This window comes from Astyanax mexicanus, chromosome 6 (assembly GCF_023375975.1).
Source record: "Astyanax mexicanus isolate ESR-SI-001 chromosome 6, AstMex3_surface, whole genome shotgun sequence".
NCBI classification, from domain to species: domain Eukaryota; kingdom Metazoa; phylum Chordata; class Actinopteri; order Characiformes; family Acestrorhamphidae; genus Astyanax; species Astyanax mexicanus.
The window spans coordinates 21,943,365-21,957,252 of NC_064413.1; the positions used below are offsets into that span (position 1 = coordinate 21,943,365).

The 13,888-nt window shown below is 37.8% G+C and overlaps 1 protein-coding gene across 3 annotated transcripts in view; it reads left to right on the forward strand.

The window, feature by feature from the left end:
• Positions 1 to 3,167: 3,167 nt before the first annotated feature.
• Positions 3,168 to 13,888, forward strand: part of tsnare1 (T-SNARE Domain Containing 1) — a 283,761-nt gene continuing 273,040 nt past the window's right edge. For all 3 annotated transcript variants that reach the window (XM_049480129.1, XM_049480130.1, XM_022673881.2), the window contains exon 1: positions 3,168 to 3,267. The gene's annotated coding sequence lies outside the window, so the exon portion shown is untranslated. The remainder of the gene's footprint in view (positions 3,268 to 13,888) is intronic.

Sequence of the window (13,888 nt, forward strand, 5' to 3'; positions counted from 1 at the left end):
GACTTCTAGGACAGCCAATAGCTACTTTCCTTACTGAGGAGTAGGCAACACTAGTTAATGGTAACATTCAAAGTACCTCAAGGCACATCTTGCTTTTTTTGTAAAGAGGTTGAGTTGGTTGGTATACAGTAAATAGCCCTATGTACGTAACATTCTAATCCATATTATGTCAAACGCTACTTAACTAAATAAAGAAAATTTTAAATAAATACTGAACTTTGAAAGTCATAAAGAACATCAAAAATGGTATGATGAAATTGGCTCTCATCAGGACTGCCCCAGGAAAGGGAGAGCGAGAGTTACCTCTGTTGCACTGGCAATGTTACCAGTCTTTAGACAAGTTTTAGGAATGTTACTGTTAAACGTTCTAGCTGGGAACATTGTGTGAGACATATTCTAATATTTTTGTAAAGGTACAGTCTAACTTTCCTGGAACCTTAGCAAAACATGGCTAAATGTTCTTATAACAAGGACACAGCACCAAAAAATAAGTTCCAACAGGTATAAAAATGGATATAAAGTCATGTGTTGAAGTTACCTGGTTCATAAGTGCACACGGTTTCCACTTGAATGGATATGAATAGGAATGTGAGTATATTTAATACGCTTGAGGAGATGCTGTCTGTGGGAAATGCAGCATATGCGTGGTGTTTTGAAGAAGCTGCTCAGTCTGTGGTACTGTCGTCATTGCCGTGCTGGCCGCAGTTCTATGTGAGGGACTGTGCATGCCCACAGTGTCAGTGTGTGAAGGTCGCGAGGGCGTCCGCAATAACATCACACTCTCGTTAATGCACTTTCCCTCTGGCCTGCCTCAGTCTGCCACCTGTATTTAACACTCTCTCTCTCTCTGTGCTCCTGTGGTGGAACTGAACACCAGGAGGAGTGTGTGTATTCGTGTGTGTGTGTGTGTGTGTGTGTGCATATATATGTGTGTGGGGGAGGTTGGTAGAAAGTAAAAAAAGAAAAGCCTGTCCCTAAGGATGTTCCTCACCCCCTTCTTTCTCTCTCAACTCAGAGGAGCAGCCGGATGCTGACCCCGGTACACACAGGCTAATGTAATATTAACAGCCACTCTCTGTCCCTACCACCCCCAGGTGTTCAGCCTGTACAGCCACATCCAGAGAGGTCACATTCTCACTCTGTGCATCCTCGCAACTTTCAACACTCTCTCTTAAACTTTGGCACCCAGACAGCTGCTGTGCTATTACTGTAGCCAAGACTGCCATTAAAGTCAGCCTGAAATCAAACCTGACCTTTTCTTTCAGCTTGTTAGTTTGTATTGCTGCTTATTATACGCATGATTCATCATATCATTTATTTTTCCTGTTATATTACACCATGTGTAGGTTATACAATAGGCAGTGTTGGGCACGTTACTTTGGAAAAGTAATTAGTTGTAGTTACTAGTTACTTCTCCAAAAAAAGTAACTGAGCTACTAACTGAATTACTCCACAATAAAAGTAACTAGTTACCAGTAAAAGTAACTATTGCGTTACTTTTGTTTTACTTGCGGTATGTTTTCGGTGCGGTTGGTGGAAAAAATAAAGAGGCTGGGCATCCTTTATTAACTTCATATTAAAAATAACAATCTTCATTATAGTCATGTTTTGTTTTTTGAAATGGAATGTTGTAAAACGGGGCTTGAGCACTTTTATTAAATGTTGAAACCAGGATCTCTCCTACTGTCATCATGAGAGACTCCATCTTTTGGATCTTGTTGGAACAAACAAACAGTGAGTCTGATTGTGGCACTTTTTTATAAACAAAAGCATTACTTTAACTGAATGAGCTACTGATATTTTTCTTGATATTACTGGATGTATTTTAGTGTTTGAGTTCTGTTATAAGAAATATCAGCAATAGATTGTTATAGTTAAGAGAGAGAGCGAGAGAGACAGACAGACAGCATGAGCAAAAGAGAGAGAGAAATACAGATGGCATGAGCGAATATGAGAGCGAGAGAGAGAGACAGACAGATGGTGCCAGCGAAAGAATGAAATCAGGAGAGAGAGAGAAACAGATGGCGTGAGCGAGAAAGAAAGAGAGAGCGAGAGAAAGACAGACAGACAGATGGCACGAGCGAAAGTGAGAGAGCGACAGACAGAGAGAGCGAGAGACAAACAGAGACAGCGCAAGTGAAAGAGAGAGAGAGCGAGGGACAGATAGACAGTGACGGCCCACGCGAAAGAAAGAGAGAGCGCGAGAGAGAGAGGGACAGACAGATGGCACGAGCAAAAGAGAGAGAACGAGAAAGAGAGACAGTACGAGTGCCTAACCCTGCTTTCACACTGGAAAAAATTAATTAGCATTAATTGCTAATCACTTTTAGACAGCTTGTTTTTTTATTTGATCCTTTTATTTATTTTGTCCTTTTATTGATGTTATTTTCTGTTTTACTTTTTGGTCTTCTGCCTTTTTATTTATTTTGTCCTTTTATTTATTTTATTTTCTGTTTTACCTTTTCATTTAATTTCTACCATTTACTTTCTTTATAATCTTACTGTTATTTTTAGCTACTTAAATATTGTCTTCTACTATTTTTTGTTTGTGCGTGCTATTTTTTATCATTTCGATTATATATCTCTTTGTTTGACTGCTTTTAATTTTATCCTGTTCTATTATAATTATTTATTTATTTATTAATATATTTATTATTATATTTTATTATATAGTATATCTATTCATATATATATATATATATATATATATATATATATATATATATATATATATATATATATATATATATATATATATATTTATTTCTTCTTAATTAAATCATAACTTTGTTTTTTTATTGCTATTGCCATTTAATTTGTACTATTTTAGTTATGAATTATTTTAGTCTAATGTTATTTTGGTTTTATGTTGGTTTTATCTCCCCATATATATATATATATATATATATATATATATATATATATATATATATATATATATATATATATATATATTTTTTTTTTTTTTTTACATACAATTCCAATAAATCACAGAAATAGTCATTATATACTAAATATTTTTGTCTCTTTTTCAATTCGTAGTCTTATTAAACAGGAGAAATGGGGTTTATTTCAATGCACACAGTTCCTATAGCTCTGTCTTTCTCATTTAGACTACAAATCCCACAGTCTCCCATCCATGATCCGGGTCACGTGAGCAGGGAAGACGCGCAGGTGATGGGAGTCATGTGACTGAGCTGAATCTGGCTGCTGCGCTCGCGACTGAAGTGAAGCTAAGGCTAAGCGCTCCTCCAGCATAAACACCAGGTAACGCGCGCGAGCCGCTGTTTATTTCTGTCCGGTTTAGAGCGCGAGGCGGAGTGCTGAGGCTGTAGAGCAGGAGAGGAGGAGAGGAAAGAGGAGAGAGAGAGAGAGGGAGGAGAGGGGGAGGATGATGCAGGAGGAGGAGAGAGTGGGGGAGGCCTGGTAGTAGGATGCTCTGTATCTCTCTCTCTCTTCCTGTGTTGAGTGTGAGTGCAGTACAGTGCTGCAGCAGCAGTGTGTGTGTTGTGCTGTTGTTTACATGTTTAAACGGCTTTATTCTGACGGTACAAATGGAGGAGGACCTGCTGTTTCTACACTCATTAAAGTGGGCCTGGCTGCTCAGCATCACACACTGTTTACCTCAGCCTCTCTCAGCTGCTCTCATACACACGCGCGCACGCTCTCATAGCTCATAGGTCCTGTAGGTCATTTAAAATTGTTACTACATTTCGTTTCTCCCACATGGACCTTTTTTGTGACCTCCTAATAATCTTTAAATCACGTTAGAACAGTGACACTAAATGGCACATATTTGTCCCTATTAATAATGGTACATGTACATGTTTTTTTACACAAAAATATGAACTAAATGACTCCTTCTAATCCTTACATTTTACTTTAACATGTAATAACATTATATACATCTCTGGGAAAAAAGAGACCACTTAAAAAAAGATGAGTTTCTTTGATTTTACCAAATTAAAAAACTCTGCAATATAATCAAGAGGAAGATGGATGATCACAAGCCATCAAACCAAGCTGAACTGCTGGAATGTTTGTACCAGGAGTGGCATAAATTTATCCAAAAGCAGTGTGTAAGACTGGTGGAGGAGAACATGGACTTTTTGCAGTGTAACAATAGTTGTGTAACTGGATGCAGCACGCTAATAATAATAATAATACTTTTTATTATAATATATATATATATATATATATATATATATATATATATATATATATATATATATATATATATATATAGTAGGAGTAGTAACAAATTACTTTTCTCTCATTATATGTTTGTAGTTCATAATAGATTTTTTTTTTGGTGATGGTTTTTTCTGATATGAACAGCCTGCATTTTTAATGAATTGTACATTGGCTATTTTTATCATGATTTAAATTTTTTTTTCGGCTGCTGTTACATATAAATACATATAGATATCATCCCCATTATGATTATAATAAAATTATAAATTAAAAATAATTAGGAATTGATTTAAAAATGTGTATAAAATTACATTTAGTGTGTTTCCTGTAACAGATTGGTGCGTAGGAAATCAACAAGATCTGTCTTATCTGTCAGTATCTGATCTGATGAGCAGTTGTGCTCAAACAATACGTGTCAAGTAATACATGCAGTTGTTTAGTGTTCTTGTTGACGTGTGTTCTGCTTCAGCTTCAGTCAGGTTGATTCTCATCCTGAGCTGAGATTTAGTCTTCTGGTAGAGACAATTGAATATGCATCTTGTGTCGACCAAACCAGACAACTGTTCAGAAAGTTTGGGTCAGATTTGTCTTATTTGCTCTTATCTGACCCCAGCACCTGCTCCCAAATTGTGACAAACTTCACATGCTATAATTTTTCCTCTGCAATGCCAGGGTCTTTTATTCTGGCAGCTTTTCTAAATAGCTTGTTTATGTGGAGGCTGAAATAGATTCTCCCCAAATGTGACCAGTTTTTGTAATTCTTTAAGCATGACATTCTACTTTGCCACCTTTATCATCCTGTTTTTCTGACAAAGGAAAAGGATAGTGTTGCATCTCATTTCTCTGGAAACCGTCACGGTTGCACAGCTGCTGCTGATATTATTTAACGTTTTTCTGACAGTGTTTATTGTGCTCTATAATTGTACTTTACTTTTGGGATTTTGAGGAATGATTTCTAAAATATTTCTGATTACTTTTAGTACAAAACTAAAATGTGAATGAATATACAGATACTCTGCAGCTTAAATATACTTATTTCTGTCTTATGTGTTTTTGAATAAAAAAAGTGCCAAGTTATTTAATATTGTCTAGGAATTCCCTATCCACCTTGGAATAAAAAGCCTAAGAAAGTAACTAAAGAATTGCTTTATATATGGCGAAATTAGTTGATCACTTCAGTTTCTGAATCAGTTTCTCTGATTTTGCTATTTATAGGTAAATGTTTGAGTAAAATGAACATTGTTGTTTTATTCTATAAACCTATGGACAACATTTCTCCCAAATTCCAAATGAAAATATTGTAATTTAGAGAATTTGCAGAAAATGAGAAATGGCTATAATAAAAAATATTCAGAGTTTTCAGACCTCAAAGAATACAAAGAAGTTCATATTCATAAAGTTTTAAGAGTTCAGAAATCTAAATTTGGTTGAAAACCCTGGTTTTCACCAGTCTTACACACTGCTTTTAGATAACTTTATGCCACTCCTGGTGCAAAAATTCAAGCAGTTCAGCTTGGTTTGATGGCTTGTGATCATCCTTTTGGTTTTTAATTTGGTAAAATGAAGGAAAGTCATAATTTTTAAGTGGTCTCTTATTTTTTCCATATATATACCGTATTTTTCGGACTATAAGGCGCACTTAAAAACTTTTAATTTTCACAAAAATTGACAGTGCGTCTTATAATACGGTGCGCCTTTTGTATGGATTTTACTCGTCAGGTTGTAAGGAGCAGTAAACACACACTCCGTGCAGCGTTATACAGAGTTTCAGTGCTATACAGAGTCCAGAGCCGTGCAGCTCCGAGGCTGAGCAGCAATAGCATTAGCTAGATGCTAACCGCTAAGCTAGCTAGCTTATTCACTGAGATCAGTATTATCTAAATTTTACTCGTCAGGTTGTAAGGAACAGTAAACACACACTCCGTGCAGCGTTATACAGAGTTTCAGTGCTATACAGAGTCCAGAGCCGTGCAGCTCCGAGGCTGAGCAGCAATAGCATTAGCTAGATGCTAACCGCTAAGCTAGCTAGCTTATTCACTGAGATCAGTATTATCTAAATTTTACTCGTCAGGTTGTAAGGAGCAGTAAACACACACTCCGTGCAGCGTTATACAGAGTTTCAGTGCTATACAGAGTCCAGAGCCGTGCAGCTCCGAGGCTGGAGCAGCAAATAGCATTAGCTAGCTTATTCACTGTTCAGAGATCAGTATTATCTAAATTTTACCCGTCAGGTGTAAGGAGCAGTAAACACACACTCCGTGCAGAGCCGTGCCGCTCCGAGGCTGGAGCAGCAATAGCTAGATGCTAACCGCTTAGCTAGCTAGCTTTTTCACTGTTCAGAGATCAGTATTTTCTAAATTTAGCACTTTTAATACTGCTGGAGCAGTATTATTAGAGTTAGATGCTAATCGCTAAGCGTTCACCGTTCAGAGGTGAGTTATCGGCCTGTAAGTCTGTGCTGCTTTGCCTGGCTAGCATTAACTAGATGCTAAGCGCTAACTCTCTCAGAGGTGAATTTTATCAGCCTGTAATCTGCTTGTTTACCGTGTTAAAACAAGCTACGGGGGACGAATCGCTAGCTAATATCTCACTGTCTTACCAGAACACGCAGGATTACTCAGTGTAACGCTGTCGTTTAAGTTTGGGTTAACTTTACTAGTTTAGGTGACTAGCTAGCGTGCTAGCGGATAGCTATGCTAACGCTGGTGCAGCAAGCCTTAGTGGACATCTGGAAATCTAAGCTTACTGTAAATAAACTGAAGCACGTTACTCACCCAAATAAACAGTTTTCAGGAGAGGAATCTGTGTAGATTAATATCCAGCACTCGTTTGACTTTGAAAGAGCTAGATTTGTATACTGAGACGCTCCACCGGCAAGCGACCACCCCCGGTGGGGGAAGGGAAACATGGCGCCACCCCTGTTCACTTTGATATAGGCACCCTTTCTAGTGTCACTTAACGCGCCTTATAATGCGATGCGCCCTATGTATGGAAAAATAGCAGAAAATAGGCGTTCTTTGATAGTGCGTCTTATAATACGGTGCGCCTTATAGTCCGAAAAATACGGTATATAACATGGATTATATAATAACAAGATCACTCATAAACAGTGTGAAAAGCTTGTGGAGAGCAGGCCAAACAAAAATTGGGTTATTTCACCAAATATACATTTTTGAATTTTTCCTGTGTTTTACAAACATTAGTATTGCTGTTTTTAAATGAATATGATTTTTTTTTCTTTACATTATTTGAGGTCTGAAAGCACTGCATCTTTTCTCATTTCATTTCTCATTTGATAAATACCAAATTAACAATATATATATATATATATTTATATATTTAGGACTCTTTTACTTATAGTATACACTAGTCCAAATAAATCGGTACAATGAACCCGTAATTTAGATGCCACTTTTTCTTTTACCTCTATGAATAATAAGATTGGTGCATCATTAAAAACTAATATTCCTGCCAGTGTAAAAGGATGTTGAGCTTGTGATTTGTGTACGGCCGGATCGTAATTACTTGATTGCATAAGTAAGTTCCTTGAAATCTGTGTGTGATTGGACAGCATTGTGGAGCAGGCCGAAAGAAGAAAGGCCAGGCTAGGATTTAATTTGTGGAGCCATGCAGATGAGAGTGCTACCCAATCCAGATAACAAGCCTGGAGGTTTGGAAATGTGGGAATAATGGGTGGACAGGGCTTTAGACCTAATTAAACTAATCAGCACTCAGAGTGATAGAGGATAAGGTCTGATACAAGAGTGCGGCACTGCTTTGGCATAAAAAGGCTTGGAGGGCTGCTTCAGTAAGACCCCGCTGGCACGGAGAGCTCAGGGCTAGACTGAGCTGCTGCTGATTCATGTTTGTGATATTGTTTACGCCGCTGCCTGAAAATGAGCGTCAGGCCGAGGCCCAAAAACAAGACCACTGACTGCACGCCGAGGACGTCTATCAAACCCGAGAGCAGAGGCCAGATCTGCTGCCTGCTTTACCTGGAAACTGTGATTTCCTTTATTGGGAGGCAATTTGTGACTGGACTGATTGTTGTTGTTTATTGATGCTCTAATTTAGGTCAAGATGGAGTCTTTCCAGGACTTTACGATTTTTTGACTTTATAGCTTTTCATTTTTAGATATTTGCTGAAACTCTTAACAAAGTGCCTATAAAACAAAGCTTTGTGCACTGCTGTTTAGTCATGTTGGAACAGGAAGCATCCCTAAACTGGTCCTGTAAGAACTTGTGTGTTTGTATATAAATGGGGTCAAATAAATGACTTTGGAATGCATTTACATTAAATGCACTTGTGTATACTCTTCAAAGCTCTTCCGAAACATTAGGAGTTACTTTACTGGAATATCGTGGCCGAGCCCCACTCCACACCATAACCCCCCCTCCACCAAACTTTACTGAATCTGATGTTTGCATGTTGACAATGCAACAAAAAAATTAAAATAAATAAAGAACACATCCAAGTGGGTCCCTTAGGCTTTTTTCATTATTTAAACAATGGTATCAGAACTTACCATTTTTAGCAAAAAAAAAGTAAAAAAAAAAAAAAAAAAAAAAAAGTATTAAATAGCCATTAAATTATTTGTATTTAAATATTATTATTATTATTATTATTATTATTATTATTATTATTATTGTTATTGTTATTGTTATTATTATTATTATTATTATTATTATTATTATTATTTTAATAAACAAACTAAATAAATGTCACACAACAACAAAACTGTGGTTAATCATAATTTATTCGTGATTCATTATTTCTTAATGCTGGTAGTTCTGTTTTGGGAGGGAGACAGTAATAATGGTGTAGTGTGGTTCAGGCCTGGCAGACTAGATTTAGACCAGGGATGCACCAATAACTTTCCTTACCGATACTGAGTACTGTTACAAATACCAACTGTTTTATCCTGTATAAGATATGATAACCTGATTGGCTGCTCTGCAGTTTCCACCTTTTTTTTAAAGTTCTGTTAAGATGATTGGCTGCAGTAGATAATGGTTGACAAGGAGCCCCTGTTGTCAATATAAAATGTAATGATCAAAATATGGTAAAAAAAACAAGAATATCTTTAGGCGCTTTTCAGATTCTCTATTTTTATTTTTTATTACAAGATATATGTGCAGTGTTTCTTTAAGAGACCCCTCCCCCACCCCCAAGGCAGATTTCTCTGCTCTCAGAGTGTCGGGTTACAGACCACACAACAGTCTAACACACTCTTTTGGTTCTAAATTAGGAACCGTACATCCTATAGGAAATACATCTAAATATGCAAGATAACTGATATTTTAAGATTTGAAATGGCATATTGGGTGTCTATATTGAACCTATAATTATTCATAAACACAGACAGATATTAGGATATTTTTCTGGCCCGCCAGTGGGCCAGGGTGTGTTAAGAGGTTAAGACTGTTACTCAAGCAAGTATTAATTATTCAGATTTTTTATATACAGAATTTTTCAGGTAGCTGGCTTGTGTATTCATATTTGTATTGTGTAAACAGGTATAGGAGTTGTAAAGTTGTAAAGATACTCATTGCCGATACCGATACTGCCGATACTAGACTTTTTACTGTATTATAATATCTATATTATGCCCCCCCTTATGTTCCCCCTCTCCTTGCACTTCTCAGGCAGCAGCAGCCTGTCACTCACACAGACACAGAGACAATGCTGTGTATCTGCTTCTTGTGTCAAGAATCAAAACATTGCAACTTGACAGGTTTGATTTAATTGCCTTAAGGGACATTGCACGTCATGCGAAGTGACTGTTGCGCATGCGCAGATCACAATGATATCTTGTGCAGCCCTATTTTTGAAAAAGAGCATGCCTGAAAGGCTTCAGCACAGTAAAGCTGTTTCAACAGTTTAGAGGAAAATAAAGAGTACGGTAGCTGAAAGTTACATGATGATCAGTGATCCATATAATCGTGGACATCCCTTTCTATTATCCTGGAAACCACCAAACCAAAAAGAGAACATGTCTCTACTGCTCTAGAGTCCAGTGGTGGCACTGTGCTTTACACCACTGCAACTGATACCTTATAATATGAGGCTTGGATGCAGCTGTTTGGCCATGGAGACCCATTTTTATCATTGTCCAGCCCTAGATGTCCCAAAGCAAATGTTTTGCATATAGTGTGTCTATGCTTGTGTGTGTGTATCTATTGCAGTGAGTCAGATGTAAATGTCATTCTGCAGCACGTCTCTCACACCGGCTCCTCACAGCCGTTTGTGTGATTCCTTATTTTTACTTACAGGTGCAATATCCCCTAATGCGTTCACCTTGACCCGCAGCGCTGCGGCTGCGTTATCCACGCGGTTTGATTGTATATTCAGCTCTATTTCTCTGCTCTGTTGTGATTGGAGGGAGCCATTGATGGTATCAGATTGGTTGAGTAATTGATTGTAACTGGTTATTAACCTCTGAGAACTTTGTGGCCAGCACAGCGCTATGTGAGAGCGGCCCTTAATCACTCACAAATGGCATCCACTAATGAAATTAGTTCCTGGTTCTGCACCACAACTTTATTTGTTCGAGCAAGCCTTGACAAGGGCACCCAGTGCTGAAGTTTACTTTCCTGAGAAATACCCCCCACCCTCCTCCTCCTCCACCAATTTCAATATTATTTATTTATATTTGTTTAGAGTAATTAAGTGATTATATACAGCTCTGGAAAAAAAATAAGAGATAAGTTTCTTTGATTTTATCAAATTGAAAACCTCTGGAATATAATCAAGAGAAAGATAAATGATCACAAGCCATCTAACCAAGCTGATCTGCTTGAATTTTTGCACCAGGAGTGGCATAAAGTTATCCAAAAGCAGTGTGTAAGACTGGTGGAGGAGAACATGTCAAGATGCATGATATAAAATCTGTAGTACGGTTTTGTACAATACTGCTGTTTTACTTTTACCACTAATCCTTCCTAAACACAACATACAGGACTTAATTTTAATGTGGTGAGAATTAATTATGTAGAATTATTTTTCAGTGGCAGCTGAGTGACAGATAGTACAGCTTCTTTCTACACAGTACAATTAGAAACGTGAGGCAGGCAGGTTGGATCTGAAGCATAATTTAGTAATTCAAATGCATGAAGTGTAATATATGTATATGATACACTTGTATGTTTGTATGATTGTATGTTTTACTGCATTACATGTGCTCTTGTTTCCATGCAGTGTATGATTATGGCCTGCAGTATAATGAATAGTTAGGCATATTGTCTGCAACACAACACACAGCAGGTAGAACAATTATTATTTTTTTGCTCAGGTGTATATGAACCATTTGACCTCCTTTGGTCAACTGCATATGATGGATCTATTGTTAGTTATTAGAGTTGGGGGAAAAGTGCCACACTCAGAGCTCTGTTGGTTTCCTAGATTTTCTTTGAATATCATTGATTAGTCATTTATTTTGTGAAAACATGTTTAATCATGGCTGAATTGCATTTACTGTAAGCCTATACAAATGGCTTTTACGACCAGTATTGTAATGGTAATTAATGGAATTTTGGAGTTATTCATGGAGCACCAGTGCTGCAAAAATAAATGCCATACAAATATACCCACTTTTATATATAATGGTGCTACTACAAGTAACCATGTTTGTAAAATATATTTATGAGTAAAAAAACCATAAAAGTTTGCAATACATTTACTTGATTTTAAGATTCTTTACTAATTTTAAGGTTCCCCAGTCACACATCACTTTTACAAAAATGGTTTCTTATGAAAGCTGACGTGGTTCTTCAGTGGCATTGCTCAAATAACCCTTTGTAGCACTTTGAGGTTTAGGAATGTGTGATACCATGAGGCAGAATTCTTGAAAACTATTTATTTGGGTGAGTAAAGTGCTTCCATTTATTAATTTAAGCTTAGATTTCCAGTATTTTAGCCAGTTAGCAGTGCTTAGTGCTAGCAAATGCTGCCCGACAGTGCTACACTGAGGAACCCTGACTGTTCTGTTAACCCAGGGGGCTATCATCTAGCGGTTAACCCAGGGGGCTGTCCCATGTTGCTTGTTTTAACACGGTAAACATGCAGGCAAAAGAGCTAGCATTGCGGTTAGCAGCTAACACTGCTCCAGCCTCGCTGCTGGAGAAACTTTACTGAAACTCCTGTATGATGCTGTACTTCAGTGGAGTGGCTTTATTGCTCCTTAAAACCTGACTAGTAGAATTCATAACTAAGGCGAACCAGATTACAAGGCACTCTGACGATTTTTTGGAAAATTAAAGAAAAAAGTGTGTCTTATAGTGTGCAAAAATACAGTAATGTAAGTTTGTGAAGTGGGGCTGGTTAGGGTGATAATGCTGTGGTAGTGATGTTGGTAGAGACGGTCCAATATACTTACTTCTGAATGGCGCAAGAGCTATCTCTCAGTGTAGTTAGCGGCTAATGCTAATATTGCTCCAGCCTCCGGATTATAAGGCACACTGACGATTTCTGGGAAAATTGAAATGATTTTAAGTGCACCTTATAGTGCAAAAAATATGATATGGCCATATTATCTAATTTACTGTTTTTAGCTCTGATTTGTTATTTAACAAGTGCAGTAAAGTCCAGTATAGGTTCTGAGGTGTATATGTAAACAGTCAGGTACAGAAAAACAAAGGGCCAATTGCCTAGTTCTTTAGGCCACTTTATTTGGCTTCTATTTGTTGACTTTTGTTTCTGTTTGTTTCTGAACGATTAATCACTCCAACAAATATAGCTGCACTGCTCCACAGCCAAATAATGGGGCTTTTATACCCATCTAGCTGACACTTGACATTAGGCATGAAGGCAATCTATTGGCTTTGCTTCACTTTGAAGATTAAGCTATATAGGCTGTGTGTACACAGCTGAACCTCTGTTGAGCCTCTGTCAGCTGTGCGTGCAGTCATGCTTCATTTAGCTGTGCTGTCATGTAGGGGAGAGGAAAGAACTACATGCATTGATGCAGTTGATCCCTGCAACCCACTTGCTCCCTTACTGCAACCCACCGGTGGGTCATGAACCACAGTTTAAAAAACCAATAATCTAGATCAGTGGACACCAGTAGGGTTGGGCGGCTTCCACCTTTTTTTTTTGGAGAGTTTCAAAATACTACAGCAATAATGTTGTATTACCAGTGACTTCTCTATCACAGACATACAGGGGTTGGACAGTGAAACTGAAACACCTGGTTTTAGACCATAATAATTTATTGTCCCGACGGACAGTTCTGGTGGACACAGGAGAGTTGAGATGCAGATTGAATTCTGCCACGATTTGGGCAGCCGTGGTTTTATGTTTTTTGGATACAATCCGGGTTAGCACCCGAACATCCTTTTCAGACAGCTTCCTCTTACAGCATCCACAGTTAATCCTGTTGGATGTTGTTGGTCCTTCTTGGTGGTATGCTGCCATTACCCTGGAGACCGTGGCTCTTGATACATCACAAAGACTTGCTGTCTTGGTCACAGGTGCGCCAGAAAAACGTGCACCAACAATTTGTCCTTTTTTGAACTCTGGTATGTCACCCATAAAGTTGTGTGCAAAATTGTGCTCTTACCCTGCTAATTGAACCTTCACACTCTGCTCTTACTGGTGCAATAATGTGCAATTAATGAAGATTGGACACCAGGCTGCTCCAATTTAACCATGCAATCTCCCACACTAAAATGACAGGTGTTTCAGTTTCATTGTCCA